Genomic DNA, 12,565 nt, shown 5'->3' with positions numbered 1-12,565 from the left:
CTCGTGACAGACCCTACATAGGTGTATTATATTTGAAACAATAAACTCATCTTTGCCCTAAAGGATTAAGTAACCGTGGGGAAAACCGAACGAACTTACTGGGGTAACTAGTAATATCTATTTGAAAATCTCTTTGAAAGAAGTTTTCAATTGTCATACACACTCCGTTACGAGCATTTTCTTCGTGACAATTCCATATCTTACGTAACAAATTCTCGGACTGTTATAAATCTCGAATATTGAGCATTGTTGAAGATATGTACGAATGTAGAAAATGTAGAATACCGAAGGAACGATATATTGATTTTAATAAAAGAACGTGAATGAATATGAAAACGCAGTTGCATCATGTTATGTTATGTAAGCGAATGAAAGGTATATTTCATTTGTGAAAATGAAAAATGGAATTATCCTAATATTTATTTTATTTCGGTTGGTCCAAGCAAATATTAATTGTATGAAATTTAAATTAAATATTAACTCTTGAAAAATGGATGTATCATTTTGATCAATAATTGAAAGTTGAATTTTGTACAAAATTTAAAATATATTTTCATTTTTGAAAAAAAATTGTTTGATTGAAATCGAGATACTTATATTATATTTCTTCGTTGTGTAATCTTCAGAGCATTAGTAAATATTTGTTAAACCTTTCGGAAAGCTAACTTCCTGAAGGAGCTTCTTGTTTCCCACGCTTCTACGTTTACTTTAGAAGAAATCTTTCCATAAGTCATAGCAAAGTTCTAGTAGGAATTTACAGCTTTCATAAAAACTTTGCTGTAGAAAAACGAAAATGTGTACTTCTCAAATATTTCTCACCGTAAAGAGTAATGCCTTTTCATATTTTTTTACTGAAACTAAAATTTTCTTCAGAGCAATTCTACTGATATAATTAAACATAAATTTAATTATTTTTCGGATTTACAAATTTATGACCTCTTTTTTTCAAAGTTATGTGGATGCATGTAACTTTGAATAATTAAATTGAAAGTTGATGATGAATTAAAAAACTATGATGTAATTGCAGGATAAATTAAATTGAAAGCAGTCATTTGTAGAACTAGGTCAGTTTTGTAACTGCTGTACGTGAAATGTTACTTTCAGAAAATCTGACTCCTTTTGTGTAATATTCATGCAATCGTTTCGTAGCAATCTATTGAAAGCGTAACAGGAAAATCTTACTCCATTTCATATCGTATCGATTAATAGTATGACCTAACATTAAATCGAGAAGAATTTAACTAGTCATTGATGTAGGTATCGTAACTCCGGAAGAACAATGACACAACTGCAAAATTACAATTTATTAGTTAAATGCGTGTCTGGTCTTGGCAGTACCGAATTCTTCAAATAATTTACCTAAAATTAGCTGATTTTTGGTTCAATAGTAGGAACTTTCTAAAGTATATTTCATAGAAATTCGCTCTAGAAGTTAAGAAAAAAAAAAGTTTCCTTGGAACCTGTAAAGGTATATTCTTACTTCGTGCTTTTAGATTTTGTTCTCGGGAAAAGAATTCATGAAATAAGGTCAGTTTACTGTTTCCTTGAGAAGTTAATTTCAGAATAGTTGCAGCTCTTTTCTCACGATGCACTCGCCTTTTCTGTTGAAGGATCATTTATAACAACGAAACCTTATTATACTTCGTACAAGATGATGAGTAACATAACCGCAAGGATGTGTGAAAAACATATTTTTAATTATTCTCACTCGGTGCCAACTTTGTGTTATTTCAATTATTTTGTACGATCAAAGTTCTTAGGAGAATATTCCAAGTACATACAGATACGAAGTAGCTATCCACAATTCCGTCAGTGTTTTCAAACTCATTACCCATAAGGAATTCATAAACTTAAAATTAAAATTGTGGGTTGTGAACTTCAGTTTACAATGCTTTAATCAGATATCGCAATATTCCGGTGAATAATAAATATTTTTATTAAAAACAACGTTATTTCTTATTCGTAATTGAAATAAAAAGCGGCCAAATTCTGGAACAATCTGTGTAAAATTTCACTGTCACGGTAAAGCGGCCGTTTACATTAAGCAACTTTTGATCAGTAGACCGCGTCGACTTTAAATCGAAATTATACGCTTGCTCCAATATAATAATTTCTCAACAAAACCTTCTATTTATGAGAAATCTACCGTGTTTCAATAATAACACTCGAAGAATATGTATTTCTAAAAGCAAAAATGCTTTTCACCACGATCCTTGAAAACGAACGAGCGACGATGAAATGTCAAAATTACCCGGTGACTGGATCGGATTCTCAAAGAACCATGGCAGTTCCTTTCTCACGATATAGTTATCTTTTCTTTCGGAGGATCGCTTGTAAACGTAACAGCGAAACTTTATTACGTTCTGCAACAAAACGTGCCGGTATGGAGCTGAACGGAAAGTAGTAACTGCAAGTACGCGGAGACGAGAAGAGCCGTTGTATGCGTACTCTTACTCCAGTACCATGATTCATTCGGTTTTCATGAGAAAATGCAATTTTTACGGCGAACCCATCCGCGGCCTTATGTCACGCGCTACAAAAGAAGCTATTACGACCGTCTTATCTAGACGTCGCGTCGTTGAGACAAAGCCAACCAGTTGCTCTTTCTTATGGGCACCGATGGCTACATTACTGTATATTACTTGCAAAATCAACGTGACGTAGGGTAGGAAAAGTTGAAATGAAAAATAGGTGTAGTTCATTTCAAATCATGTAAATTACCTTCGTATATTAAAATCTTAAAATTGAAAAATTTTAGTAATATACGTTATGTTTACAATGAAATGCTATTATAAAAATGTCTAATTTTTCTATCTCAATTTAAAAAGCGAAAGTAATATTTTTCTCTTTATATTTGCATTAAAATAACGTAAAACTTTTCTATCGTAACTGTGCGTTTCGTATTACGAAATGAATGTGAAAGTAGAAATTTTCAGTACGATAAGGATCTAAGAACGAACAGCAATTGTACTTCCATACGAATAATGAACTGACGTTGGATAATTATTTATATTCTATACCCATTTGTATAAACATTTCGAATCATATGAGAATTCTAAACAGGAAAGAAAGCAAAATGTTCTATCGTTTCATTGTCAACTACGGTTGAAATCGTACAAGCAATTTTCAAGTCAAGTTAGCGTTATATTTCACGGTAATAAGATTAATTTCTCTACTATGAATTCCAGAATTCCGGTCAACGGAGAAAAAGACGTTTAATGAGTCAGTTTCGTGGGAAAGGACAGTTTTCTCGTGCAGTGACGCCAGCTTCTGTAATTGTCTACACAAGAAGCTGAATATACACTAATTACAGCATGAGAAAGCATCCTTTGTCTTTCAACTAAATGTTATGTATCGAATAGAGAGAGTTTAAACTGCTTGCTCTTCTCATTTGATCGATAGTATTTGGCAAACGTAATTCTAATTATTCATTGTTGCATATCGAATAGTGAATTTCGAAATAAATTGGAAAAAATCTGATAGAGATTCATGACATAAAAGTATCTTAAAATTTAAAGCTTAAAGTATAACAAAAACGACTACATAAACGTTTTATTAATATTCTTAATTTGAAATAGCTGATTCTTCGTTGGAATAAACAATAAATCATCCAATTTATTTTTCATCGTCAATATTGGTTAATATTCAATTTTCAATCGTTTATTTCAAAATAATAATAAAACGTTTATACTGTCATTTTAATTAAAGTATAAGCTTAAAATTGATATATTATAGATGTGATTTCGAAATCCTTCATTTAATATGGTACAATCCCAGTGTTTAAAATTGATTAACTAAAATTCTCACGAATATTCTGAAGATATTTAAACGTCTCACTTTGAATGATGTATAGTATTAATTTTAAGCGGTCTGAGTGATGTTACATCGAATGTAAGTGGTTTCAACTAACCCGCATTGCGTCTTGAATTCCTTCGGCGGTGAATTGATCGTTTCATCTGTTGCTACATGTGAAACGTTGGTATGTATTCTATGGAGGATTCAAGATCTTTCTAACGTGATTTGTTACGCTTGGAATGCAGATGCGCTTCTATGGTTCACATCTCCTGGCATGGAATAAGGTTAACTTGCACAGAGATCGATGTTGTTTCACTTTCTTATGCAGCTGCGAACTTAGGAAGGAAATATGCTACATTCACTATTGCAACATGTCATAATCTTCTAGATGACCACGAATGAAAGTGATCTGCGTTCTAATTCGTGTCAATTTTTTCGCGGAATTTATTACGTTCGGTAGCGAAGCAGGGATTCTCAAATTAATATTAACAATAATTTAGATATTATAAAATTTAGTACATAAATAAGTATCAAATCAAATTTGTCGGACTCCTATATACAGGGGCTCCTTCCCTACGTCATTTTCCCCGGGGATGTAAATGAAGAAGGGCGAGTGCCCGTGATATCATTTTATCCTGAGGAAGTCTGATTTGATCGCGAGTGTACTTTGAAATTTATTTATCTACTCTAATAATACAGAGGCATTGGTCTAGTTCATTTTCACAATGAAAAATAATCCGTTTCAATCCTCCTTCGAATTATGAATATGCATAACTATCAAATTTTAACATTGCATCGATATAATCATATGAGAATTTGTATCATTTAGTCTTTACAATTTGTAAAACGAATTAATTTATACTTATCGATTCGGTAAAATGGTACCGTCAGTGGAGGGGTGCGCAGTGGTATTTGACTATAATAGAATTTCGCAGTGCAAAGGTTAAACACGAACGCCTTATGAACTTTTTCAACATTCTTACGACAGGAAATTCGTGTCAAGATGGAAATTCAAGTATCCCCGTAATGATTCAATGATCTCTTGTTCGCAGAACAGTCGGACTCGGTTGGATCGTGATCGGTACGATCTGACTGGTTCGCGTGTAAGTTCATGTACATGTGTGTGTACATAAAGAGTTGCAGACATAAGGCCGACTTTCTCCTCCGGCGAGCAATAAGGCGGCATTACGCAACCACGCTCTTCGTACCTTTTACTCTGCTGCAAACACGGAGAGCCGTTGGTCAGGCCTGTTTTCATCATCCACGCTCGTGTTCGCTCACGCTTGCACTGCGAAATGTACAGCCTCGTGCACAATTAGGGTTCGTGCAATCGCGAGTAGAGATGGATAGGGATGATATATTCGAATGCGATGCAGACTTTCTATTAGGAAGAACAAACAGTAGGGAAAGGAGATTGCCACCCCTTGTTTTGGGAAAATCCAGGGAAAAATTAAGAAGAGCCTAAGGCTGAATTTACCTTGGAAAATAGCTACTATCCATGGTTATTTTTATTTTATCTATTTATAGAACAAATTTTTCATATTACAACTTTAGAGTACTGGACGTATACATGATTTATCCTTTCAACGGCAAAATAACGTTAATGATCGCTTTTATGAGATAGGTGCCGTGTAATTACATTTGGTCCCGAGCTACCGTTACGATGGTGACACTAATTAACCATCGATTTCGGTGAGAATAAATTCACTATCACAGTGGGGTATCCCATAAAGGTGTCTCTTTAGGAATGTCAAACGATTTTATCAAAGTAGAAATGGTTTCAGTATGTCACATATCGTAATATTCAATGAAGTCGGAACAACGTATACATTGATCAAAGTATTTTGACTTTCATAGGGTGCACGGTCCAGCTGGAAGTACTGGTGATTCATCGTACTTCCATTAACCGTGCATATGTACAGTTCGAACTTGTAAACACATCACGGACCGAAATAGGGTTTATATATTAATAGCTCGTCCCAAGATGCATCTAGAGGAAAGTGGGCAAACTACGAGAAGGAGCACCTTACGTTGGATCAGAAACCCAGCAGTAGCGTATCTAGAGGAGGGCAAATGGGGGGAGGAGGGCTATTGCAGAAGTTATGGAATTTAATAGAAGTTTAATTTGTGTTCTGAAGTAAAATTGTTTTTGTTAGAATCTTCTTTGGAAGACATTTCAAATAGTGCTCAAAGGGTTCAAAATTATAATTTTGTATGTTTTACTTCATCTTAAGCAAGGCTTCTGGGAATGATTCAAGTTTCTAACTTTCTGTATTTGTCTTAAATTCAATAATTTCGTAAAAGTTACTATAATTTGATAAGAGAAATGTGGAAAGGAAAAATTTCTAGCTAGTTAACAAATTCAATATTATAATTAATATTGCTATTTATTTATAGTATTAAGTTCGTTTTTACAGATTATTATTTTTTAAATATAATTAGGATAATTTGAAAGGGTGCACTCTTTAGGATCTTAGAATGAACAGGATATACATAATGGAGTAAAAGACCTCTTATCGCAAAACTAAATCATTATATAAATTTTACGTAAGCCTCATTATATTAATGTTTATGTAAGATCATATTGCAATAACAATTCAGATTCACGAAGTTTTGATAAAACTTTCATTGAATAATTGTAAAGAAACAATTAACCGAATTAACGTTCGAAAACAAGCAATTATCTACCGTCGCTGCGGGTAATCTATATTGATATGTCGCTATTCAAATCTTCTCAAGCGAAATAACAAGTTACGAGGTCGTATTATTAAAGTAACTACATAAACTAAAAAGGAAACCCCTCAAATTGTCCCTTTCAAATCTTAGTAATACTGAAATATTACTTAATATTAGAAGATATTCCCAACGTAATATTGATTCTTAAATAAAATTCAATTGAATTTCTATTACTACAATAATCTAACAAAATCTTCCATCGATCGGATAAGAAGAAAATTAAACCGATCAAAATAAATCCTCGAAGCAAGCGTCAGTGAGAAAGTTTCAAAAATTGATCGGACTGTTTTAAAAGGACCTTGAACTTGCTTACCTCGGCCTGGCCATGCGATGATCTTTCTTCTTCACATTCGCCACGTGACGATAGTCCAAGAAGTGGTGTTTAGAAAAATTCGGTGTACGAACGGTGTAACCGGAAGGATCGAGGCACCGATCACGATCCAGTCAGAACGATTTGACCAGACGAAAACAATGGACGCACTAGAAAAATATCTGGGGAACAAGAGATATACTGGCTCGTTCAACAATAACGTGGAATGTTAAAAAAATACTTCTTTAGAACACGCGTAAAAGATACTCGAATCGTTTAACCACGGGCACACGTGCCTTGTTTTATTCCAAAGGCAAAAGTCACTGACCACGTTTTTAACATCCGGATTCGTTAACTGTTAAACTTTATTTCCCTTCATTTTTCTTTTGCCGAAGCGTCACGGTATCGTGTCAACGACGATGCTGACGACGCCAACCGACGAAGCGCGGATGCTCGGCAGGGCTAGAGGACTCTGAGGAGGGTGAACCTAGGGGATGGTGGAAACGGCGAAGAGGGGGTTCGAAGTGAAGTGAACCTAAGCGCAGGTTCGTGCGCTCAAGTAGTGTACACTTGTCTATCGAATATACCTTCCTGTGGTACGGGTATATGTTTGCAACAACAGAAACGTGTTGCTTCGTTTTTCCTCCATGCAAATTATACGAGATTGTTTTATGAAGTGGTTCCGTTCAATACTCGGTTGACTGTGATTGCATCAGAGGAAATATGAAATGATCGCGTTTATTAAACGAACACCAACGAGTTTTAACGAGAAATACCGCTATAAAGTTTATCGTTTATTGTTGAAGGCTAAGAAATATGCGCGAATGATTTCAACGAGAAAGACCAACAAATGCAATTTAAAGTTATTAAACAAGTTGATCGTGTCGTTTGTACGACACTTTATTCAGTTTCGTTACAAAAGAATTTGAAAGTTTTCTTTCACGGGACGAACAATTTCTACGGAAGAATTTCTGTCGACGCCGCGGCGTCGCGCTTTTAAACAATTTTCCGGAAGTACTTCCGTTTAAGTGTAAAAGATTACGCAAGCGTCACGGCGTAACATCGAGTGTACATCGCAATATTGTAGCAACTTCCTTAATTTGTTTTTACGGCGTCGCCATCGCGATGTTTTTAGCTAATAACACACCGTAACGATCTTCCTTCCTCCCCTTTTATTATTCTTACACTAGTAAAAAGGGAAACTTGAGATTTTTTTTATTCTTATCATCCACTCTGATTTATACACACATTGAATTACTTAGGGTCACTGAAATTAAAAAATCTTTTTTTAATCAGCAAAATACAGACACTAAATTAATCATTTTAAAAAATTGTAAGTAGTATCAATATTAGGTATATGCATTAATTTTAGAAAATGACAAGTGAAAATTTTAAACTGAAAAGTGGAACTGTTGAGTGCTGAATAATTATAATTACAGCGTGCCATATTATACATGTACGTTCGTTTTCACTACGACGTTCAACGTGTTAATAATCTTCAACGTGTCTTACTAGAGACGTTCTTTTTCATTCTGGCTGTCAACGCGTTAATAACTAGTCGTGTCTGATACTGACAGCGCAAAGTGTTGGAGATGTAGTTTCACAAAAAGAGAAAATAATCGTGTTTTCTTCAACTAGAACTTACAGTTTAATATTAGGTTGTTGAATATCAAACAGCTAATCTCGAAGCATAGAAAGTCTGACATGATTCGATGACATAAAGGTATTGCAAAATCGTATCCATGATATATCAGTATGAAGCTTATGAAATTTTTAGTCGATTTATGTACTGGGTCAAAATAACCCTGAGCTGGGTGTATGCGAAGGATAAAATAAGAGTGACAACTTGAACGATCTTGAAACTTTGATCTTGTACCATGTTCGTGTAGGAAAATGGAAAAGGGATTTAGTCCTATCGAGAAGAAGAGGCACAGCTTCCTCAAACGTGTTTCAATCCCGTGGGTGATTCCCCTCCTGACCCCTCCCACAGGAGCCCTTGGCCTCGGCAAGCTCCTGCCACCTGCTAACCCCTGGCTCGCCTGCGACGCGTCAATATTCGCCGACCACCCTCCAAATACGACCTCCCTGGTGCAACCCCGTGCGAAATCCTGCGCAAGCGCCCTATCATCTCCTCGACCTAACTCCACTCCACATTACCACTATTTTCTTCCTCTACAAAGCATTCCGGATGTTCCTCAATCTTACCTTTTCTTCCCGTTCGATTTTACCACCGCTATCGGCGTTGAATACAAGCCATGAAAGAATCCCCTTTTACCCTGCTATGGATTATGGCCGCCGGTGGCCTTTGAAAATCTTTAAACCAAACATCGCTTAACCCGGGCTAATGTAATTATTCCAAGATTCGTGTATTTTTCTATTATCTTATACGTTGCAGGACGTTGCATCTATCAATTCAATACTTTCAGTAAGATTCAGCAAATTTCATGTAAACTGATTGTTTTATTAAAATGTTATTAAACGTCGAGTTTCCATTCCGAACCTATTAGCTCCAAGTGGCGCGCTTGGATTAATTTCACTGTGTACTTAAGGTACAAGATATATTGAACGATATATCACAGTTTTATTAATTTATGACTCGTGTTCTCTGTAAAATTAATATTACGAAAAACATGTATCTACCGTCACTGTGAAGGGTTTCCTCTTTCCTGTTTGCTTGCAAACCTCTTAATGTTGTTACAAAATAATAATAATAATAATAAATGATTAAACCATGTTTCTCTATAATTACATAGGATAAATGTAATAAATTTTACAATCAATTACTGCAGTTCGCTTAACAATAATGATACGTTGTTATTTCATTTAAGCATGAAAATATAAGGTTTCAAAATTTGATAAGAAACATTTTCCAACTGGTTTATTCTATCAATAATTATTTTGAAAAATAAATAACGGATTTATACATTACCGGGATACGTCCTTAAAATGTAGATGCAAGCAGTGTGACGGTAATCATTAATAATTATTAGTACAATTGCGCTCGCGGTATTCGTAACTGGAATTAGATTTCTATAGGAAAATATAAACTGTTAATTCGTACGATTGAACGAATCAGTTTTATTGATATTACGTTTATGTATTTTGCCGATGGAGTTACGTTGTTCAACGATATATCAGATTACGGTGGTTGCAGATTGCGGAAGAACATGTGCCTGGTACACTCTGATCTGTGTGTTGATATCCGCAGACAGCGGATTCTTCTTCTCGTACCTTACCCTTTCGTGCCTTTGAGAAATTCAAAGCTCGATTACCATTCTGAGATCCGACCGATCAACTCTCCTCTCGCCGAGATTCTCACGTCAATCTCAGCAAAGACATTGACGCGAATCTCTCCAAAGAAGTAAGAAATAAATACGGTTACAGTGTTTCTGAAAATTTTATCGACAATCTATGTTAAACGCTTGAAAAGTAGAAATTAATTTTTTTACTAGCTTCGAAGAAAGGGTTGCTATACAAGGGGAGAAAATATTTTTAGAAAGTAGAAAGATGTTATCTCAGGACGGTTGGTAGTTTACCATCGTAAGACTTTACAAAATACGTGCGAAAATGATCCGTTGGCGCAGTGGACAAGCCCGAATTCTCGTAACGAGCTGTCACTCGCAGAAAGCCACCCTCCGAAAAACTCTACGTTTGCAATATACGCACACGAATATAGCTCGAGCAAATCGACCGACCATGATCGATGTCGACCCTTTTCTTGTTTCCACATTCAACGACCCTAGTCCTCCGCATTTCCGTTCTCATCTTTCCCTTCGTTTTCTTCGAAACTAAACGTTAATTTGTACGAATTATCTCACGGTTATATAACATTGATGAGTCTTCGCTCGAAGTCGTACAATAGCACTGATATTACATCAATTCGAAGTTTAAGGTTTCGCATGAATGATAATTTCTATGTTTATGAATCGTAGGACGTTTAAGGGAGGGTCAAGAAATGTCCATAGAATCTGAAACGTTCATTTCGAAGGAAATCAGAGAAAATATATTTAATATAGAAGATCTAAATAATTCAATTATGCATAATTCCTATTGGCCATTCTTGACCCGACATTCGTGGTGCCAGCAATTATCAGGCTATTCGCTGTCCGAAGGTTGAAACGAAGGTATAAGAGCGGGCTTCTCTTAAAAGCAGATGATCGATTTTAACGACAGAGTTACCACGACAGTTTAATTAGCATAATTGACGATATTACGGAGCATGATCGAGCATCGCGCACGCGTACATGGACGGCGTAGGTCAGGAAGGGGAGGACATCGAACTCGAGGTTTTGCAGGCACCGAGCATTGCAAGGTCGTCGAATCTCTCCGTGACGATCTTTTGGAGACAATGACCTTGGGCAAAGTAGCGCAAGGGTGAAATTATCAGACCACTCTTATCGTGATCTGAAGAGAACCTGTTACACGAACAACTTACACTCGACAGTGCATTTACTCGAATCGATGATGTTTCATGAAAATATTCATTAAAAAGTTGAACATTGTGGGGGTCACTGGTGATTTGCATCGTGAATTATACATGCAATAGAAAAATATTATTTTTAATAGAATTCTTACTGTACCAATAATAACATAAGGGCTTCAATCCCCACATCATCATTTTCCTTAGGAACGCCTAAGATGAAAGGCAGGAACCCGGGACATTGTTATTTTTCCCGGGGAAGTCTGATTTAATCGTGATTCAGTATTATTTCAAATAAAAGTCCGATTACTTTCATAATTCGAAAATATTTTTCCTCGATAAATGCAGTATCACTGTGATAAATTTCACATCTTTGAAATGCAAAGAGAAGCAGGCACAATCCTTTTCACTTAAGTATTCCAGAATTTTTCAATATAAGCGAGACCGATGGCACATTTATAGAGAGATTTGCTCTCGACCGGGAAACGGATAGATCACACTTCCCTTTTTCCTTTTCGTCAACGACCTACTGCTTCTTTCGATTATTTCCTACCTATGCCCCGTCTTTCTCCAGAAAAAAAAGATGAACGTCTAATGGATTTAACTCCCCACGGAGAACGGCGGGGTTGGTTTTGAAAGGGAAGAAGATTTTCTTTGGTGCTCGAATCCTCGAGCGGGCTGCACGATTGAAAAGTGAATAAGTAAAATCGTGGGAAATACTTCGAATTTTTGGAACTATTCCACGGATACGATGATGGAAATATTATAAAATCCAGTGATAAAAATTTACTTTGATTATTTTCTGAAATTCTCCCTAATTTGATGCAAATATAATCAAGTTTATGGAGAATCAACGTACCACTTATGATTAAACGAAGGAACAATTGCAGCAGAACAAATATTGAATTCTCTGTGATGAACGTAGATTGGTGGTAATAAAACACACAGGGGGGGATACGGAAAAAATCTTGATTTCGCTAACATCGATCGATATTCGATAAAGCAATTAGAAGTGCTCTGAGGGTGTACCAAACGAAATCGATTCCCATGAGATCGAAGATTCGTATTCGGTGGGGTGGCTTATCGAATTTTACCGGCCATACCCTCGAGAATACGTCAAGATCAAATTCACCCAGCTGAAAATATACATGTGTATACACCTATACCGTACACGTGCGTACATACTGGGTGTCTTACAATTCTACTATTTTAATTAAAATTATCGAACGTGAGAAATTACTATTTTTTAAATTTCAATTAGCATCAGTTAGAATCGATAAAAGTAAAAATAATTTGTTAAATCG

The 12,565-nt window shown here is 35.7% G+C and overlaps 1 protein-coding gene and 1 long non-coding RNA gene across 6 annotated transcripts in view; one reads left to right on the top strand and one right to left on the bottom strand.

Moving 5' to 3' along the window:
* Positions 1–7,199, bottom strand: part of brat (tripartite motif-containing protein brain tumor) — a 79,138-nt gene extending 71,939 nt beyond the window's left edge. Inside the window, exon 1 of the mRNA XM_034320287.2 lies at positions 6,845–7,199. The gene's annotated coding sequence lies outside the window, so the exon portion shown is untranslated. The remainder of the gene's footprint in view (positions 1–6,844) is intronic.
* Positions 1–12,565, top strand: part of LOC117602373 (uncharacterized) — a 52,860-nt gene that overhangs the window by 9,629 nt on the left and 30,666 nt on the right. The gene's annotated exons all lie outside the window — the stretch shown is intronic.

The sequence above is a fragment of the Osmia lignaria genome, chromosome 13 (genome assembly GCF_051020975.1).
Source record: "Osmia lignaria lignaria isolate PbOS001 chromosome 13, iyOsmLign1, whole genome shotgun sequence".
Lineage (NCBI taxonomy): Eukaryota > Metazoa > Arthropoda > Insecta > Hymenoptera > Megachilidae > Osmia > Osmia lignaria.
The sequence above is the reverse complement of the archived record's forward strand: the minus strand, read 5'-3'. Positions and strand labels throughout refer to the sequence as shown.